This window comes from Pan troglodytes, chromosome 14 (assembly GCF_028858775.2).
Source record: "Pan troglodytes isolate AG18354 chromosome 14, NHGRI_mPanTro3-v2.0_pri, whole genome shotgun sequence".
NCBI lineage: Eukaryota > Metazoa > Chordata > Mammalia > Primates > Hominidae > Pan > Pan troglodytes.
This window is the reverse complement of record NC_072412.2, coordinates 107,614,783-107,635,755: the sequence shown is the minus strand read 5'-3', so window position 1 is coordinate 107,635,755 and position 20,973 is coordinate 107,614,783. Positions and strand designations below refer to the sequence as shown.

The following is a 20,973-nucleotide window of genomic DNA, read 5'->3' as shown; positions in this document are numbered from 1 at the left end:
GGAGACCATCAAAAAGTGAAAAACCCTTCATATTATGGAAGGAAATATTTACAAGTCATGTATCTCATGAGAGATTTGTTTTCAGAATATATAAAAACACAGACCACATTAAAAAGAAAAATAACCCAATTAAAATGGGAAAAGCATTGAATAGACAGTTCTCCAGAAAAGTTGTATAATTACCAATAAACACAAGAAAAATGCTCAACATCATTAGTCATTATGGAAATGCAAATACAAACTACAATGAGATACCTCTTCCCACTCCTAGGATAACCAAAATTAAAAGTCAGACAGAAATAAGTGTTGGCAAGAATGTGGAGGAATTAGAATCCTCATGCATTGCTGGCAGAATTGTAAAATGGTACAGACACTTTGGAAAACACATACAGCTCTTTAAAATGTGAAACATAGAGTAACTCAGGAATTTTATTTCTAGGAAAATTTTTATATACCTAAGAAAATTTTTAAAAAACACATGTTCATGTAAAACTTGTACATAAATTTTACAGCTGCATTATTTATAATAGTGAAAAAGTGGAGACAACTGAAATGTGCATTAACTGATAAATGGAGAAATAAAATGTGGTAGATCGACACAATGGAATATTACTTGTCAATAAAAAGACATTAAAATATCTTGGTGTGGGACCACAACTATTCTCCCTTCAACATTCTTGTTTATCTTCTCCCACTGGGACCTCATTTAGATTCCCATGTTCATTGACACCTTGTTATTTTATTCTCCTCTTGTGCATTATTTCAATGATCCTTATGCCAATGCCCTAAACTTTCCAAGTGAGGCCTTACTGTACCTGTCAGTGCACCCTGTTATGACATAAACGAACCTTAAAAATTTTTTCTAAGTGAAAGAAGACAGACAAAAGGCTGCATCTTGTATGATTCCATTGATATGAATTGCCCAGTATTGGCAAATTCATAGAAAAAGAACATAGATTAGTTGTTGTCTGGGGCTGGGGAAAGGGAAGATTAAGAAATGATTGATAATGAGTATGTAGTTTCTTTTTGTGATGATAAAATTTTAAAAATTAGAGAGTGGTGATGTTGTACAACCACAAGAATATACTAAAGAACACTAAATTGTACATCATAAAAGGTGAATTTTACAGTACATGAATTGTATGTCAATAAAACTGTTATAAAAATAATTTATTAAGAGCTCTATTAAGAGCTCTATACCATGAGATGTCTAATCTCATTATTTTTAATCAAGCGTGTTCTTCCCTTTATTAAAAATCTGTAGCACTTTAGTTGGTAGCACAGTGGAGTACATGGAGGATAAAATTTGACTTTAAGTTCATATATTGGTTTGCTTCTTTCTAGGTATATAACCTTGAATAAGTGCTCTAAATTCATTTACTTACCTATCAAATGAGTTTTGAACAGCTGATATTAGGGTTAAACTGTAACATTCTTTAGTAGACATCTGGCAATCAGTTAGACACTACCTAGCAATGGTGATATGTTACGTATTTTGTGTGTGGCTGTGTGTGTGTGTGTGTTCGAAAATATTTTACTACTTTTGTACAGTTTTCCTAATTGACTGTAAATTCTTTAGAGTAGAGGCCCTTCCTTGAACTTTGCCTTTGTCCAAGGGAGCCCAGCACAGGGCTTCACACAAGGTGCTTCCTCTCATTTGTTAATAGATTGAGAAATTTTCTTAAGATATCATAATGGGAAGTTACATTTAAAGTTTAATGTACATGGTGAAATCTAACACATTAAGCACTTACACGGAATACAATGTTTATTAATACAGAGGCTTTATACAAAGATATTCTCTTTTTTATAGTTTAAAATGGAACTGGCATATATTTCATTTGAGTATTATTTTACTATGATACAATCCTTAACATTTTGTGCAATTTTAAACATCTTAAATGAGTGGCTTTCTTTGCCTTTCATTTGGCTATTAAACTGAATAAATGTATTGGCCATGTGAGACGGTGTCATCTATTTATGTTCTCTGGCATCCCTCCCATTAATTTATAATTCTCCAGCCGTCTTCATACCAATTCAGCAAGATTGGGTTCCTCTGAGCAGATGGAGTGAGGAAAAAATACAACAGCAACAAAAAAGGGAGGTTGATAATGCCATCTCTTTGAGCGAGTTTAGCTTGTCATCTCAATGATTCCTTGCTCTTATGACTCGAAGAGACTGAACAGCTTTGTGGACTTTCTTTTTCAAGGCCTGTGATTAGGAAATCTTCCAATTGCCCCTAATTTGTTCCCTCTCCTCTCATTTTCATTTAAAGAGATGAGTTCTGGCAATACAAAGGTATGATGCCTGCTTGTCATTTTTTTGGAGTGCCAGTAGAGGCAACTGGCTATGTCCTTTAAAGAATAGAGGGCTATTTCTTGCCCAGATTAAAAAGGAAGCTCTTTTTGACTGTTTAGTAAGGCCATTGAGTAAGGGGTGGTGGGGGGGGGGTGCTGCTTAACAGCATTCTGGAAGTTTGTGGGAGGGAATCCATGAAGTAAGGTAGAATTAGGCAGGAAGTCTGCCCAAGTGGACGCAGAGTAGATATGGCAGTTCTATCTGGGGAGTCCCCGTGAATCATGACATCACTGATCCTGAGAACTGGAATGGTAATTAGTGATCATCTAGTTAATCATCACTCATGTTCTAGGTGAGGAGACTGGGGTTTGGGGTTGTAGGTAGTTGCTTATGATCTATTAGTAGAAGAACTAAGAATAGAAGTCATGGCTCCTGCTTCCTTCTTTTATATGATCTAAAAAGAATAGGCTGCCTCCTGTATCAGATACACACATTAGGTCCCAAGGATGATGGGCTATGGAAACAGTTTGGTATTTCTGGCAGTGAGTATAAATTATCTCATCTGTGGACTCTTAGCCAAAGTAATTTCTCACCAAATATATGTTGAATTTAATTGATGAACAATTTTCTCTGCTTGGTCCAGAGCAAACCAGTTTTCCATATCTTTTGCTGATTGTCCTTCCCTTAACTTCAATTATGCCAGATACCTGGCATCTCTGTCTTGTGACTCAGGGTTGCTGCTGAGTGACAGGCAACGCACAGCTACTCATAAAGGGCACCACCAAGAAAGAGTAAGAGTTAAGAAATCTGAGTTCCTCTACAGTTCTCCCAAAGGGCTCTTTCTCCTCTTATCACATTTCCCCAGGATTAGGGAGTGAGGAGTTCACGATATCCACCTTGAACTTCACTCCCACCAGAGCACAACGCACTTACTCTCTTTTACGAAGCCTCTACTTAGCTCAAAATGAGCTAAGTAGAATGTTTCAAGAATGTTGTCATAGAAATATATCATTGTTTCATCCTCCTATTCACTATCCATCTTATGCTCTTCCTTTATCCAAGACTTTGGCACCAGACTTGCTGTCTTCTTAACTCTAAATCTCCTTCCTCTGTAATGATGCATAATCTCCTTTACTCTCGGCCTTCTGTTCTTTGGCACCCTTATCTCCAGTGTTTTTCTTCCCTCCACTTAAGGCACATACACCCAGTAGTCATACCCTTAGCTTGTCATCAAAACTATGCACTTCCAAAACCACTAATCAAATACCTTGTACTCTGACCACAACCTACTCTCCCTCCAACCTTCTTGTTTATCTTTTCCCTGCGAGGCCATTCTTCAGCCTTTTTTTTAATCTCTGTGTTCATCGACATCTTATTTCCTCATTCCCTTCTTATGTGCCATTTCAATTTGGTCATCATGCTGCTGCCCTAAACTAGCTTAACTCTGAGTACACATTGTATTTGTCAGGTAACATTCCATCTGTGTAGTGACCTAGTTGTTCACATTCAGAGTTCCTGCACTCTAGTTGCTAAATGCTGCTAGAGAAAGTCACAAACACTGGGAAAATGTTAATTTGTTATGACCAACCTCAATTGTACTCTTAGCACTACCCAAAATCCTGTTCCATTCTTCTAGTCATCTTACTTTTCCACTCTTTATCTGACATTTCTGCTCTTCTCTCTCTCTCTCTTTTGTTTCCTTCCTACTCTCTCTCTCTTTCTTTGTTTCTTACAGAGTTTCACTCTGGTTGCCCAGACTGAAGTGCAATGCATGATCTCGGCTCACTGAAACTTCTGCCTCCCAGATTTAAGCGATTCTCCTGCCTCAGGCTCCTAAGTAGCTGGGATTACAGGCATGCACCACCACGCCTGGCTAATTTTGTATTTTTAGTAGAGACAGGGTTTCACCATGTTGGTCAGGCTGGTCTCGAACTCCTGACCTTAGGTGATCTGCCCGCCTCGGCCTCCCAAAGTGCTGGGATTACAGGCATGAGCCACCATACCCAGCCTATTCTCTCACTCTCTTACCTCCTAGGTCTCCTCTTTTCACTACTGAACCTATAAACTTAGACATTTCTGCAACCACTCTCATGTCCCTCCCTCACATAAGCCCATTTCCTCCACACTCCCTCCAAATCCCATCCCTTTCTCAGAAATTCACTCTAGTATGCCTACACTATTCATTATCATCAACATCATGATTATCAAATGACTGCTTTATATAAATTAATGAGTGTATTGTGTATGTTTTTCCTAAATATATTACACAATGCAGTCTTTCATGCTTTTGTTTTATTTTTGCTGTAGGCAAGCACCTGACAAAAATAAAATTACTTTTTCGTTTTGAGCTAAATATTATCTCCTATGAAAGGCATCCATAATGTTCACACCTGCGTTGAATAGAATAACCCTCTTTCTTGGCAATAATATGAGTCCAATTCTCATCCTTTTAACAGAAGGACAATTCTGCCTCTCCCAGCTCTGTATTTAAAGTGTGCGGTTCTTGCATAAACAAACAATGGAACATATCTTCAGTACAAGTACAACATGAAGAGAATTTAATTACAGATGTCTCAGGATTCAGCACTTGCCAAAGGCTTGCTTAGAACATCTCATTTTGGGGAGAAACATTTAATCAGTATGCTTTAAAAGTAGAAAAAGTGTGACCTTTGGAAACAGAGACCTGTTTGAATACCTGCTCCATTACTTACTGCTTATGGGAATTTAAGCAAGTTATTACTTCTCCAAGGGAGAGGCGGGAACATCAGCCTCAGGGGTATCCAGGGAAAGATGGGATGTTTATTTGTCATAGAAATCAGGGAAGTCAGGCACAAGGCTAGCACTGGAGATGCTCTCGAGCGGGGCACTCAGGACCCTGAAAGTCTTAACTAGTAGAGGGAGGCAGGTAGTTAGACACAGAGGGTGTCCTGATTCTGCCTGGAAACAGGTCAGCAGAACCCTCGTGAATCATGACATAGAGCAGAAGAAAGCGATTCTTAAAACCCTACTGGCTGATAGGGCAAGAGTTACTGATACTCTCTTCTGAGGAAAGTTAGGTGGACTCCAATTCACTTGGACCTCAAGATGAAGATCTGGGATGGTTAGGATGTGAGGATAGGGTTTGACCAACTGACTATATTCTCAAAATTGTCATGACTGTTAGGTTGGCTCATCACAAAGCTGAGCATATTGTCGTGATGCCTTGCAAAATGTCTACAATGAGTTGAAACTTGGTGATTGGTATTTATAGAGGACTGATAGATAAGGAAGTGCTTTGAATGTGGTAGATTATAATGACACATATTCTCAGCCTTGATTGAGCATGCAACTCATTGTGGGTATTTGTAAAATGTACATGTGCAAGCCCCATACTTGAAAGTTCTGATTCAGCAGGTCTGGAATGTTATCTGGTAATCTGTAAGTTCCACATTGATTCAGATGTAGCTCATTTTTTAAAAGCTGCCATATTTGAAAAATATTACTATGTAAAAAGTTGCTAAGCCAGAGTAGATGAACAACTTAGAGACTTAAGAGGGAGAGTTTTCTGAGCTGGAGGAGCTGGATGAAGAGGCCTCAGGGATGGAGGGCGATGGATAAGTGACCTCAGGGCTGGAAGAGGAGGCCTCAGGGCTGGAGGAGGAAGAAGAAGAGACCTCAGGGCCAGAGAAGGAAGAGGAAGAAGAGGCCTCAGGGCTAGAGAAGTAGGAGGAACAGACTTCAGTGTTCTGTAAGGAATAAGACTCAACCTTTCAGGGTCATACTTTGGTAGATGCAAAGCATGGAGTTGAGATAACCAGTGATGGCATGGAAACTATTTTCATTGACTCAGTAGAGGATTCTGAGCCAGAGGAGGAAGAGGAAGGAAAGGGCTCTGAAATAGGAAAGGTAAAGCTACCTCCCTGACTGAGAAAAAAGAAAACTCACATAGACAAAAAGAAATTCCCTTTAGTTATTTGGTTGCGGACTCTGGGAAGAAAATGTTGGTGAAACACCAGGTGGTATACAAAACCCAGGAGGAAGAGGAAACAGCTGTGCCCACAAGTCAAGGAACTGGCACACCCTGTCTAACTTTATGTTTGGCCTCTCCCTCAAAGTCACTAGAGATAGGTTATGATAAGCATAAAAAAACATTCACATACAAATTTGAATATTTCAACAGGAGTCACCAAACTTTTTAAGAAAACAGAAGAAGAGAGACACAGAACTCTAGAAACAGAAGAACTGACATCCAAAGAAGCAGACTTAACATAGGAAATAGAGGAAAACTTGAGAGGTAGTGTGATTAATAGCATCAGAGAGATAAAAAAGGAGATTGGAAATCTGAAAAGTTCCCATCCAGGAGTGTTGGAAATTAAAAATTCAGTAGATGATCTGAGTAGCGGAATGGACATACTTGAAGAAAGAATGAACAGTCTAGAAGATCAAGTTGAAGAATTCTCTAAGAATACAGTCGAAATGACCAAAAAGATAATTAATAAAGAAAGGCAAAGAGATAGAGAGGATAGATCCAGAAGCTCCAACATTCATTTGATAGGAATTCCAGAAAAACGGAATAATGAGAATGGAGCAGAGGACATAATTAAGGAAATAATTGATGAAAACTTTGCAGAACTAAAGAAAGTTTCAAGTCTTGAGATTGTCAGTGCTTGCTGAGTACCTAGTAAGATTGATGAAAAGAGACTGACCCCTAGACACATCTTGGTGAAATTTTGGAATTCTAATGATAAAGAGAAAATAATAAGGACTTCTATAGAGAGAAGAGAAATAATCTACCAAGGAACAAGAATCAGATTGACAGCAGACTTATCACTGGACACACTGGATGCTAGCAGTAAATGGAGCAATATCTTTAAAGTTCTGCAGGAAAAAGGCTTTAATCCTAGATTCCTATATCCAGCCAAACTAACATTTGATTTTAGGGATAAAACAAAGGTATTTTTTGATATTGAAGAATTTAGAGATTATGTTTCACATATGGCCACTTTGAGTTAATTACTGGAGAATATACTTTAGCAGTCTAGGGTGACTATAAACACAATATGCTTTTCTCCCCCAGCATACATCCAAAAATCAACAAGTAAAACTGGAGAATACACTTCTACCCAGAAGGATGGACAGCTAGCAGCATACTTGGGGATGAGGAGCAAGGAATATTACAGATGTTACCTAGATGTTAATGAAGTTAAAGTGTATGTTAAAAAAACAGGCTGGTCTGAAGGTAGTTAGTTATTTCAGTTGATTGTTCACAGTCAGTTACAGATAGAATTCCTTGTTCTACTTGCCTCTTGCCCCCATCTCACTACTGCAGTTGACTAGTCTTTTTAGAATTTATACTGTCCTAGCTTGTCTAAGAGTAAACGTCCTATGCTACTGGGGGAGGGGCACACCTGTCAATATAACCAGTCAATGTAGCAGGAAAACAGGAGGGGGCAGTAACAGAGAAGCACAGGGGGAAAGATGGCAAGGTTAGTTAAAATAGAAAAAGCCACTGCTGTGCTTTGTGGCTCATACCTGTAATCCCAGCAATTTGGGAGGCCAAGGCAGATGGATCACTTGAGCCCAGGAGTTCAAGGCCATCCTGGGCAGTGTGGTGAAACCATCTACAAAAAATACAAAAAGAGGAAGAAGAAAGGATATTTCATAAATTTGTATCATTTGTCATGATGTGAATCTTGAATCTTTATATTAAATCTTTTGCCTTTGGAAAATAAAAGAAAAATATTACTATGTAATCTGGTTCTAAGACCTGTACAATACAGCTCACATTATGTTTAGGTCTAGGTATTTGTATTAATTCTGGTCCAACAATAAAAATTTTTAGAAAAATCGGCTATAGCAATTAACTAATCTCAGTTATCTCACATTATTCCTTGTTTGTTCTAAGTGGCCTTGTTTAATTTTTAAATTTTAAAATATTTATTTTGCATTATATTTAAAATTTAAAAAATCTTTTCAAATTATCCTGATAGCAGGTTAGTTAAAATTTATAATACATATAGTCATATATATTGTGGTGCAGGAAGAGAAAATAGTTTGTTTTTGTAATTTCCCTAAACCACAATTTTCTCAACTGTAAAATGGGAATTATGTAGATTACAGTTAAACTACCTCCTAAGGTCATTTTGATGACTAAATGAACTAAAATACTTAAAATGATGCTTTGGCGTATATTGGCCACTCAAATGCAAGTTGTTATTCATGAAAATCATGAATTTTATTGTCTCTTATTGAGAAGGGATATTATACCAAAATTCATAAAATTCTCTTCCTAAGAGACTGATAATAGTGCTCTAATCTCTCAGCCTAGTTTTGAGCACTAATACATTAAATTTTGGAGAGTATTTCTATTGGTTTTTGCAATTTTTTAATAGATAGCACAAAACTTGCTGAAATGCTATTGAAGCTGAAAAAATAAGTTTAACTAAGACTATATCCAGGGAGAGAAATGCATATTGTGTCTTTAAGTCGATTTTTTTTCTATTTAGGTAACAGCATGCATTGAGCTTTTAATTTTATTGGGAAGGCTGCTTTAGGATCTTTGGAAAAATAGCACAGAAGGAGACAGTTTTGTTCCTACCACCCTATCCTCCAGGCCTTGACCCCATGGGGAGTTTACAGTCTGGACATGACACTGATGCATTGCCTCCATGTTTGATGGGCAGAAAGGAATGTGTAATGATTAGTCCACATATCCTATCCAGCGAACACTTAGAAACAGCCTACCATGAATTTTCTTGAAAAGAATTTATTTTACAGTCTTTCTTTGCTAAGAACAATGGTTGATAAGAAAAATTAATGTATAATTGATAGTATACATTTTTCTTGCTAGTCTAAAGGTAACTGTTTTTTAAATTCATTCTTCCACTATGGATCTTTTGACAATCAAACATTTTCAAGTGTAGAGCCTGTGACAATGTGAAATAAGTTAACAGATTTTAAAAATATATATTCCTTTGGTGATATGAAAGCAGAGCTTTTTTCTATTTAGACAGATGTGTGGTAAATAAAAGTATCTAGAAATGTAAACACAGTATAAATTCTGCTGGTGTTTCTCATAAATTTTAGCAGGCTGAGCACGGTGGCTCACGCCTGTAATCTCAGCAATTTGGGAGACTGAGGCAGGTGGATCACATGAAGTCAGGAGTTTGAGACCAGCCTGGCCAACATGGTGAAACCCCATCTCTACTAAGAATACAAAAATTAGCCAGGCGTTGTGGCACAGGCCTGTAATCCCAGCTACATGGGAGGCTGAGGTAGGAGAACCGCTTGAACTCAGCGGTGAGCTGAGATTGTGCCATTGCACTCCAGCCTAGGCAACAAGCATGAAACTCTGTCTCAAAATGAATAAATAAATAAATGAATGTTTAGCAGAATAGAAAAATCTTTTTGACTGAATCTAGACTTCAACCATATTTTACACACATGACCGTTCTTAATTCTCATGCCCTCTTTCCATCTTTTTTCTGCAACAAAGAACCATGGCGATTAATACAAAAAAATAAGTTTGTCATATTTTATTTATTGTGTTTTTAGCTGTTCTGTATTATGAAATAATCATTTACATATAAAATAAATGACTGTGGAGTAGAAAATCGAAGACTTGTGTTTTTGAATAATCAAAAGCCATTTTATGTCTTTTTAAATTCAAATTTCCAACTATTGTGGACTGAGAAAAAAGTTGAATGTAACTCTTGATTTAATTGAATGTAAATCACTTTTCGATAATTGGTTCCTCTGCATTGCTTATCATTTTTGTTTGCTTTAGTTTACCTGGGATCCAAGTCAATGCACTTGCGATGATGCTTAAAATATAGATACAATCTTATCATTTCCTGGCTATCTTTTATACTTAGCTTTTTCCGTGCACTATTAGGAATATGCCTGGTTCTGGTCAATCTATACATATGTGAAATTATACTGAATATTATAGAGTTGTTACACTAGTGGAAAAAATTTTCATTTAAAAATTAACTAAAAGTTGCTTTTTGCATTACAGCTATGTTAGTCAACCAAAATGTTTAGAAGTCTTTTTTTTTATTTTATTATTATTATACTTTAAGTTTTAGGGTACATGTGCACAACGTGTACATCACTATTCAGTCAGGTACTATGAATAGTGATTCCAACTTGGCCAGGCTGCTGTGGCTTAAGTCTTGGCCTCATCATTTACCTGTTTGACCTTAATGTTCATTAACTACTCCATACCACATTATCTTCTTATTTAAAATGATACTTTTATAGATTTTTAAATTTGTTGTAAAGATTAAATTCATTAGTACATTAAAAGTACCTGACATATAGAAATCACTCATTGAACATTAGCATTTGACCTCCTTTGTGCTCTTTCTATTGGAAGACGTCTGCTCTAAACCTGATTATGCCTCTTACAAGCCGTTAGACTCTAAGCAAGTCCTGTCATCTCTCCACCCTAAGATATCCTTAGTTTTAAAATAAAGATAAAATGCTTATTTGACACAATTGTCCGAACAATGAAATAAAATGTCATATATGATCAAGCCTAGTAGGTAGTAGGGGAATATGAAACAAATAAACATGAAAAATAAACACTTCCAGGCAACCTTACGCTTCTGAGATTGGGAGGAAGGCTGATTAAGCCTAGGAAATCACTCATTGTGTTTAAATTGTCAAATTGTGCAGCCAATGGATAATGTTATTCAAGAATTGCACAATTCCTTTGGGTTTATTAATCTGTTTATTTATAAATTCATGTTTCAGTGGGGAACATCTTAAACAGCTCCATAGCGAGACAGCAGTTAGTTTGTGAGCACCTCAAAATTTGTGACAGAAACCTAAAATACCATTTGACAGTGTTTTCTTCCAAGAAGATAATCCTTAGAAAAACTGTAATACATGCAATCAGTAATTTTCTTAAAATATCTGTATTTTTAACATTTATTCTCATGGTTTTCTCAGAAAGGCTTATGATTGATCGAATTTTTTAATTAAATTTTAGCACACCTGAGCAGGAAATACTACATGTAGAAGGCTGAGTGCATTTAATTTTTACATCATTTCCTTCTTTTTCTTTGCTCTTCTCTTTCCCCTGTCCTACTTCTTTTTATCTCTGGTGTTTTTTGTTTGTTTCTTTTGTGTGTGTTTGACAGGGTTCTGCTCCGTCATCCAGGCTGGAGTGCAGTGGCATGGTCATATCTCACTGTATCCTTCACCCCCTGGGCTCAAGCAATCTTTCTGCCTCAACCTCTCGAGTAGCTGGGACTACATGATTCTGTGTTAGTATCTATGTTTTTTACTAAAATTGGTGAGGAGATGCTTTGAATGGGTAATTCATCACCCCATTAGCAGTCATGAATACCCCAGCTTGTATCAACTCCATTGGTGATCACTTGGCATCACTTTATGAGAATAAACAGAGATGAGATTAATAAGGGGGCTCAGACATCCAGAAGAGGCGGGTTTCATATGTGAGCCAGTACTGGGCATGGATGGAAAGGCTGAAAATAGAAAGTGAGGCAGTGCCACGGGAGAGCTGCTCTCTATCCTCACAAGCCCCAGTGCGGGAGGGGTTCCTCCTCTCTTACCATCTTCATTTTGTCACACTCCAAAAACTCAAGATATTACATGACCACACAACTTTACTTTTATCTGTTTAACTTGTTTTGCTTTGTTTGGTGTTGAGTCTATTTCATTTCACTGCAAACAGAAATCTACTGTGAAAGACCTTAATTTTTGGCATTGCCTGTCCTTTATCAGCTGCCTCATGTTTGTCTAGCTATATCCTGCCAGTGACTAAAATGACCCCCAAATGACAAGCTTTGGCAGGAACATGTGTATGAACCTTTCAGACACAGACAAAATAATCTAGAGAAAAATTCTCCAAAGGCCCAGACATAACAAAGGCCTGCTAGGAAATCTAGATTGTTACCAGAGAGTAACTACTTGTCACCGTAGCATTAAAGACTTTGATTTCTCTTTCCAGACTCAAGCACAGGAGTGAGAAATATTATGATTATCATGAAATTTTAATTTTCATAATATTCATGGCTTGTGTAGCTGAGACCATGATCTTTTCTTCTCTGCCCCTTCACCCCCAGCCCCTCCTTCTCTTCTGTCCATTTCCACAAGGCATTTTCAGGTCACTGGATCGGCAAATTGATTAGTTTATATTTAAAATTTAGGGACTGTTCAAAACTGAATGTGACATCTCCCTCAGTGGCAGCATGATAAAAGACTATGATATTTTACTCCTGTCCCTCATTTTGGTCTCCAAGCTAAACCTAGAAAAATCTCAACAAACAAACATGTTTGGGTAGCAAAAATAAAAGAATGAATTTATCACCACAAATTACCATTCATGAACAAAGCCATGAGTGATCGCTGAAGATGGATGATTTGCTTCATCTGTCCTTTAGTTAAGCAGTTCTCCACTTAATTCAGATGCTGGGAAAATATTTCCTTAGCAGATGGGTGAGCTGGAGATCAGTATTTATAGAATCATTATACCCTGTCACATTGTTGCAGAGAACACTCTGAGAGCTTGATGACCAGAGACTTTGCACTTCTGTGGTCGCATTTCTGTGATCCTTCCAGAAACCCTCTTCTAAAGACTGCCACTCCCTGTATGGCAAAGCATCTTCCAAAAGGCATTCTGAAGTGATCCTGCCTGGGTTTGTCTGAGCTGCTGTCTATGCTCTCAGCTATGGATAAGCTTCATACTCCTGCGTATGGCAAAGCATCTTCCAAAAGGCATTCTGAAGTGATCCTGCCTGGGTTTGTCTGAGCTGCTCTCTATGCTCTCAGCTATGAATAAGCTTCATACTCCTGCAGCGTTAGGAATAGACACTTAAGTCTTATCATTCTCCCAGGTATAATCAAGTAAGAAAAGGGAAGGAATATGGATTGTAGGTCAGTTTTTTAATATATTGGGTACATTTTGTTGGAAGCTCCAGGAGAGAAGGTTCAAAGTATGTAATCACAGTACTTTTCTCCATATAGTGTTTAGGAAAATATAGTAAAAAAGGCAATTAATAAAATGTTATTACAACAATGCTATCCTAAATGATTCCCAGAGGAATGCAATCTAACAAAAACAATGTCTTCAAGTTTTTTAAATCTTGTTCCCATGGAGATGGGACTCTCATCTTCTCATAAAGGGCACATCACTAAAATAATACACTAAAATGAACAATGGCATTATTAAAAATAGAAAACCTACTCTAAGTATATTCAGTTCTTAAATTTAGCATATTCTGATTTATGTAGGCAATGTTAAGAGAACAAAAACTCACTTTGATTTTCTTAAGTGTAAGTTTCTCCACGTTCTCTCATCCTTCATCCCTACCCACAGATGATTGAAGTTGAGCAAGTGGCTGTCACTCTGATATACTGCCCCATTGTTTCCTATCTTTCACCATTCTGCCATTTGCCGGTTGCCAGTTGCATTATCTAAAATACAGTAATCTGGGCAGGAAAGCATTGTTATCATCTTTATTTCACAGAAGAGAAAGCTGAAATCAAGGGAAGTTAACGTATCCCAGTATTGTAGCCGGTGAGTGATGAAGCCAGGTTTTGGACTTAAGTCTCCTCAACTTTAAAACCTAGGTTTTTCCAGAAACTCAGCTATGATCACTTCCCTGGGATTGTGTTCAGCATCAACAACATATTGTGCAAATAAAAGCTTATAACATTGTCTTTATAAAAAATAAACACTTTCTTTTTTTTCTCAGTGGTTACATCAAAGAACAGGAATCCGATTCTGGGCAAAGTTGATTAGTTGTGTTATTAGTTCTGGTATCTCTGTGGGATAGTCACATCTCTGTGCTCTAAAATGTGGACCAAACCAGGCTAATGTTGTGCTCGAGGCTTCTTCCTCTCTCCGTAGAAACAGCCCCAGCCTTTATGCACTGGTGACATATGCTGCCATTTTAACTGTTTGGGTTGATGGTTTCACATCAACTTTATTTTCTGTTTCAAACCTGTTATATAATATAAAACCCACTGTGAGAGAATGTTCTGTTTCTAAACTAAAGTGAGGAGTTATGCCATTTCCACCATGCACCTAGTAAAAAGAGAATAGCTCATTTGGAGTGTGAAAATAACTAAATAGGGCCCAGAGGTAGCAGCAGTACCATCTTCTTTTCCTCTGCTCCACTGTTGCTTAATTTTAGAAGGACTTGATTCTTTCCTCCATTTTTCTCTAGGTATATTATTTTCATCATTCAACATTTAAGAACTTTTAGATCATGAAATTTTATAGTCAACCTTGGCAGGGTTTCTATGAAGAATTGGAAAATATCATCATTCTTTGTATCATCTCTGTATGGCTTTGGAAGGCTTCACTAATAACCTCTATATTTCTAAAACATGTGTTGGGGAAGGAGAGGAAAAGAGAAGTGACGGTACTTTTAATTCTTTAGATTATTTCGTTTGGAAATCTAGTAACCAGTCTGTAGTTTACCTACTTATAAATGAGTTGAGTCTCTTATTAAAATTAGTAACACAATGAAATGTTAAAACAAGAAACAACTAGTTTTTTTTTCAAAGATAATGACTAGTAATTGTGAAGATGTTCAGAAATTTTCAAGGTAGTATCCTCATGGTGGATGTTTAAATTGGTGTAGACTTTTTGAAGAACAATTTTTTAATCCTCATAAAAATATTCAGAAGAACATATATTTTGACTAAACTTTTTATTTCCAAAATCATATTGTAAAATAATTTAGAACATGTGTATAGATATCAATAGAAGTATGTTGATTACAATGCACAGTGAAACCACAAACTCATGCACGTCAAACTGATAAAAAACTATTTCCAACCAATTGACAATAGGAGATTGATTGGAAAATTTACCAATAGAGTTAGCTACTATTTAGCCATCAAATATTATATTGTAAATATCTATTACCTATTTATCCATCCATCCATCCACCCATCTAAACTGTTCACATGGAAAGATGTTTATAGTATATTACTAAATAAAAATGTGTTACAAAATATGATTTCAAGCATGATCTTATAGACACACACAATACACAGAAGGACAAATGCACATGGCAAAGCCTGAATGAATATACAGCAAGGTGTTAAACATGTAAAATATATGGCTTTTTCCCTAATTTTTAAATCTGTACTCTCCATTTGTTTTCCTCAAAGGACATGTATGGCTTTTATATTAAAGGAGAAATTTTTTTTATAATCTCCTCATAACCAACAAATATTCACGTTGACCTACATTTTTTAATAATCTTCTGTAAATTGGAATGGATATATTTTATCTTTATTAAGGATATAATACAGATTTAGAATTGGTAAAATTAGATCCTATAACAGGAGTAATTAACAGATGACACTTTCTTGATCTTTCCCACCCAAAAATTAAATTGTGTTGTGATTACACATCAGTTTCACTGTTCTTAAAAGTCCCTACTGAAAATGTGTTTGATTTATATTAAATAGATTAGTTCCCGTAACAAGTTCAAGAGAACAGCTGCTCACATCCTAGAAAACATGAACATTTACATCCATACTCATATTTTTGTTGTTCAAGAGAGCAATAAAAAAAAACACGTGGAAAGAACTGAGAAATATACCAACCATCTTGTTATTTAAAGGCTGTCAGTTATCCAAATGTGTGACCCAAAGGCAATGGAATTACATTACATTACATGACTGAACGTCACTATCTTTGTACTTTCCCAGTGCAAGATGTCAAGTCTTTCTAGCACCTGACCTATAATATCACAGTTTAATGGGAAGACTTATAGAACCCCAAAATACAAAGATGCCTTAGGAAGTGCAGAATAGCACTGTTCAGTACTGAGGTCTGTTCATCAAATGAACAGTCAACAGAAATGACTTTTAATAAAGGTGGAGTGACTTGGAGAGGTCTTTCCTCACATGGGAAATAATAAGAAATTCAGTAGCTGTGGATCAATATGTTTTCAAGACAGATATTCGGAAAATCATTCCATTGCTTTCAGGTAGTAAAGATTTGTGCCAGTCTCTAGCAGCCCATGCATACGTAATAGATACACACCAATTAGATGGCAGTTGGTAATCTGATTTTCCTTTATTTTTCTCTTGGCGATCATTATAGTGCTGTCTAATAAGATGGAATTAGAGGATCTCTAGAGGGTGGTAATTTCTACCTGAATTACAAATAGGGATGCAGTGAAATAGGATGATTCATTCTCACCTGTAGCCTGGTCTCATCCCTGCCTTGATTCTCAGTGCAATCTAAAGCTTGTTGTGTTATACACCCATTCCAATGGAATCTAAAGCTTCTTGTATTATACACCCATTCCCTGATTTCTTTATTCTTCATCTGCTCCACTTTATTCCAACAAATAACAAAATGCCTTGGTACTGAAGAAACTCATTATAGCTTTCTCATTATTATATTATCTTAAAGACATCCCCAGGAGAACCATGTCCTTTAAATATAGCAATATAGAGTGAAAAGTTAATAACCCCCTGTCATTATTTTGATAAAAATCAGAGGGATTTTCACAGCTCTTCCATTTTCAGAGTGAGCTCTCACAGGGATAAGCTCCTTGGCAATTAATATAAAGAGTTTGATGAACATCGCTTGACAAAGAGATGGAGTCACAGAGTCCCTGAATGTCACCACCTGTTGGACAGTGTCAGAGCGAGGTGGGACTCACCTCTCTTACCTAGCCAGTCTTGATTCATGCTTTTTTGCTCACTAACTAGGAGTCTAGAGACATGCTCATTGTTCTATACTCTGCCCAGTTTTGTTTTTATCCTATTTCCCACATCTATACAATAAATGCAATGCATTCATGGCTTTTGATTATGAGACACATTTGCCTCAAAATGCAACTTGCTGACCATACCTCAGATTTATTAATACTTGAACACATACACTATACATAAAGCATTATATTCAGTTTCGACCATTTCATGATTCAGAGGGAGATCATCACAACTGAGGTTATACCTTAGACCCTTGTTACTCATGAAAACAACTACTTCCTTTCCTTTTGTTTTCTCTAAAACAAATTTAGAGGACCATGCTAATTAAAATAGCTGCACTGGGGATTACAGTTTAAAACTTTATTTATAAATGTGTTATATCCTTTGTTTTCTAGGAAATTGATTTCTTTCTGATTTATCAGTATTTGGCCACACTCTAAGAAGTAAGATTTTGTGACTCATATTTCAGTCCTTGGTATTTTTCAAGGCCTTTGGTTATTTATTTTGGCTTATTGTAGGTACTAAAAGGCTTGTGTCTTTCAAAATTCAGTTTGGTTGCTTTTGGTTTGGGTGTGCTTGGGTGGAACAAAAAAGGAGCTACCTTTTAAAAAAAGGTCAGGAGTTTCTACAAAACTTCTATGATATTTTGTGGTATTTGTAAAATAAGTTTGCTTTCAGGGTCTCACTACATAATGACAACAGATTGAAAATAGGTGGCCCCACACTGAGGCAGTGGTTTGCCAGATATACCTTGTGGATAACTGGCTGGCTTATCCCAAGGCCCCCAGTATTCACCATCAGTATTGTTGATTGGCAAGTAACACCTGCTGTTCTTCATCAGCTGTCTTTATTTATGCCTTATTGCTTTGTAATTACACATGGATATATTTTAGTTCACAAATAAGTTTTTTGTAACAATTTTTCTTGAAATAATTTCAGATTTACATGAAGTTGCAAATATAATGAGTTCCGTATACACTTCCCCAGGTTCTCCCCTTGTTAACATTTTCCCCAATAAGATTTTAAACTTCTTGATGACAGAATATGTCCCATTTGTCTCTTGAGCCCCTTGTAGCACTAAGAACTTGTACCTAGTACTTACTGATTTTATTTGAATAAATTGAGGGTAGATAGACAACTGGAGAAGTAATTTCAGCTCATGTACACTTTACAGATAAGTAAGAGTGGTGGTTGTATTTATTACAAGTACAATACAAACACCCTACATAATTGCAAGCTTGGGAACAAGCTCTCATCTGCTTTAATTTTTCTTATGACTTTTCCAAATGATTATCATGATGGCCTTAATTATGCAAAGGCTTTGCCTAATTTAACTCAGAAATGCTTGAGAGATCAAAATTGGTCCATTTCTCCAAACTGATTACAAATTATATCAGGAATAATATTTCAGGAAAGATTGACATTTATTTCATGTATTATATCAGGTTTATGTGTTTTACTAGCCAGTTTTATAAGATTAATTTACATCATTGGACTTTTCCGTGTTTTATTGGTGCTGAGAAGCCTTTAAAAACGTGTCATCTAATGTCCTTTTTCGGATGACTTTGGAACTCTCAGCGGTCATCTTTGTAAATATCATATTTGCTTGTGCTGTTGTGCACTGAACTTTAAAAATCAGAGAAACTTCTAACATCAGTCAGAAAAACATACATAGCATATTGGAGAGATCTGTGAACTGGCATTGTTCCTGCTCTGTGGAAAGAAAAAGATGAAAAGCATTAAAACCTTGAAGCCTAGTGCACATTAAATGTTTTGTATGGTGCTGGCATTGAACACAGAAATCTCTGTGCAAGTTTAAAAACTCTTATTTGCATAGCGAATGCTGTAATTCAAGAGCAAAATAGACATTTCTTGGGCTTATTTGCATTTGATTGTATATCCATGTAGGGATTTTGATAACAGCATCACTGAATGGATATGATAACTAAAAAGGGGTCCTTTCTGTGGAAAACAGATACTAAAGCAAAACTTACACAATTTGTATTAAAGTTTGAATTACTTTCTCAGAATAAATCCCAGTAATAAATGAAATCAAATGTCCAAATGTCATCCATTGCCTGACATTCCTAATGCAATCTCTTCTTTGGAAAGGAATTGATGCCTCCACATAAATGCCTGTGTGTTAGTTCATTTTCATGCTGCTATGAAGAAATACCCATGACTGGGTAATTTATAAAGGAAAGAGGTTTAATTAACTCACAGTTCCACAGGACTGGGGAGGCCTCAGGAAACTTACAATCATATCAGAAGGGGATGCAAACACATCCTTCTTCACATGGTGGAAGGAAGGAGAAGTGCCAAGCAAAGGGGGGAAAGCCCCGTATAAAACCATCAGATATTGTGAGAATTCACTCACTATCATGAGAACAGCAGCATGGGGGTTACAGCCCCCATGATTCAATTACCTCCCATCGGATGCCCCCCATGACCTGTGGGGATTATGGGATTCAAAATGGGATTTGGGTGGGGACACAGCCAAACCACATCAGCCTGTTTCTCCAAAGGCAACTCAGTCAAGATAATTACTGAGGAATAAGATAACCTCACATCCAGTTCCAATCAGTAATCAGGTTCACTGGTGCATCGAGGGACTATAACTAGAGAGAGGCTTCGCACATTCCAGTAAAGATCAGGTGGTTTTGCTACAGAGAATACTTTGGCTGAAGTGTCTCTGGTTTCAAAAGAAGGCTCCCAGTCACACTTTTGCATATGCCATCCCTTAGTCTATGGTATGGTGAACCTAGTACATTCCAGTCTGGTCTGATGAAACAGCTGTTTTCTACTCCTGCATTGAACATAACATTCTGAAGTGACTCATCTCTTTTCTCTCCTCAAATGTAATCGAACTAGCAGAAAATGTCTGGAATTATTTCTAGACCCTTTTCAAGTATAAGTTTATTAGGAATGTCCCTTTCCCTCTCTCCTAAAGTCACCATATACTTTACCTTCCAACCTGATGGAGTAAATGCTATTTTGTTTTATTTGTGTTATTTTGATTGAATAATGCTAGTCAATGCAGAAGCATGGGATACAAGCTCCCTGATGAAATCTGGTACTGAGCAGTACTTGAATCAACTTGGCAACTTTCCTGTCCGTGGGAATAACATAGAGATAACTCTCTGGGGAGGTATGAGAAAGCAAGAGGGGACATTTGAGAAAACAACAAAAGCACCAGGGAGTTGAAAAGCTGGGATTTCTTCTCCATTTGATCACTAACTGAGTGGTGTCTTCGATTTCCTTATAAAGTTCAATGTCTATTTATTTTGGCTATATATATGGGCATTGGAAGCATTTAAAATATCCACTAGTTCCAACTAGAGGATGCCATTTTTGAAACCAGAAGGAAGCTGTCAAAGGAAAGAGCAGGCCTTGCTTCTTCAGGTATTTCTTAGCATTATGTGCATTTTCTATGTAAATTGTTCCCAATGCCCAAATTAAAAAAAAAAAAAAAAGCTAACCCCTTGCAATAAAGAAACAAACAAACCAAACAAAAAGAAAACACCCAGACAACAACAAGAAAAACTCAAACATATACTTGGTCACGACATCTTTGATGTAAGAAACTAAGCTTATCTTGTAGCCTATGGTCCCTCAGCTTAGCATTGTATTCCCATAGAAATAGTTACGTGGTTCCTGAGACAGCTCATCTCTTACACTGCCCTGCCCACTATTAGGCACAGAAACACACATTTATAATCCAGTCAGCCTCATCAAATTTATTTCAGTCCCTCAAGTGAATCTTTTTTTAATTTAAAATTTTTATTTTCTCATTGAAACTGTCAGCATTAAGAAACTTACCTGGAATCCCATGGCTCTCTTTATTCACAGGGAGTATTCAGTTTCCTCTGTAGTACATGGTCTTCTGGACATATTCTAAGCAATATATTTGTTAGCACAGTAGTTTCAACTGGGTAAAACTTACTGGCAATAAGACTTGAATTTAATTTGTTATACATT

The 20,973-nt window shown here is 36.7% G+C and overlaps 1 protein-coding gene across 1 annotated transcript in view; it reads left to right on the top strand.

Moving 5' to 3' along the window:
- Positions 1 to 20,973, top strand: part of FGF14 (fibroblast growth factor 14) — a 693,562-nt gene that overhangs the window by 376,774 nt on the left and 295,815 nt on the right. The window lies entirely within an intron of this gene.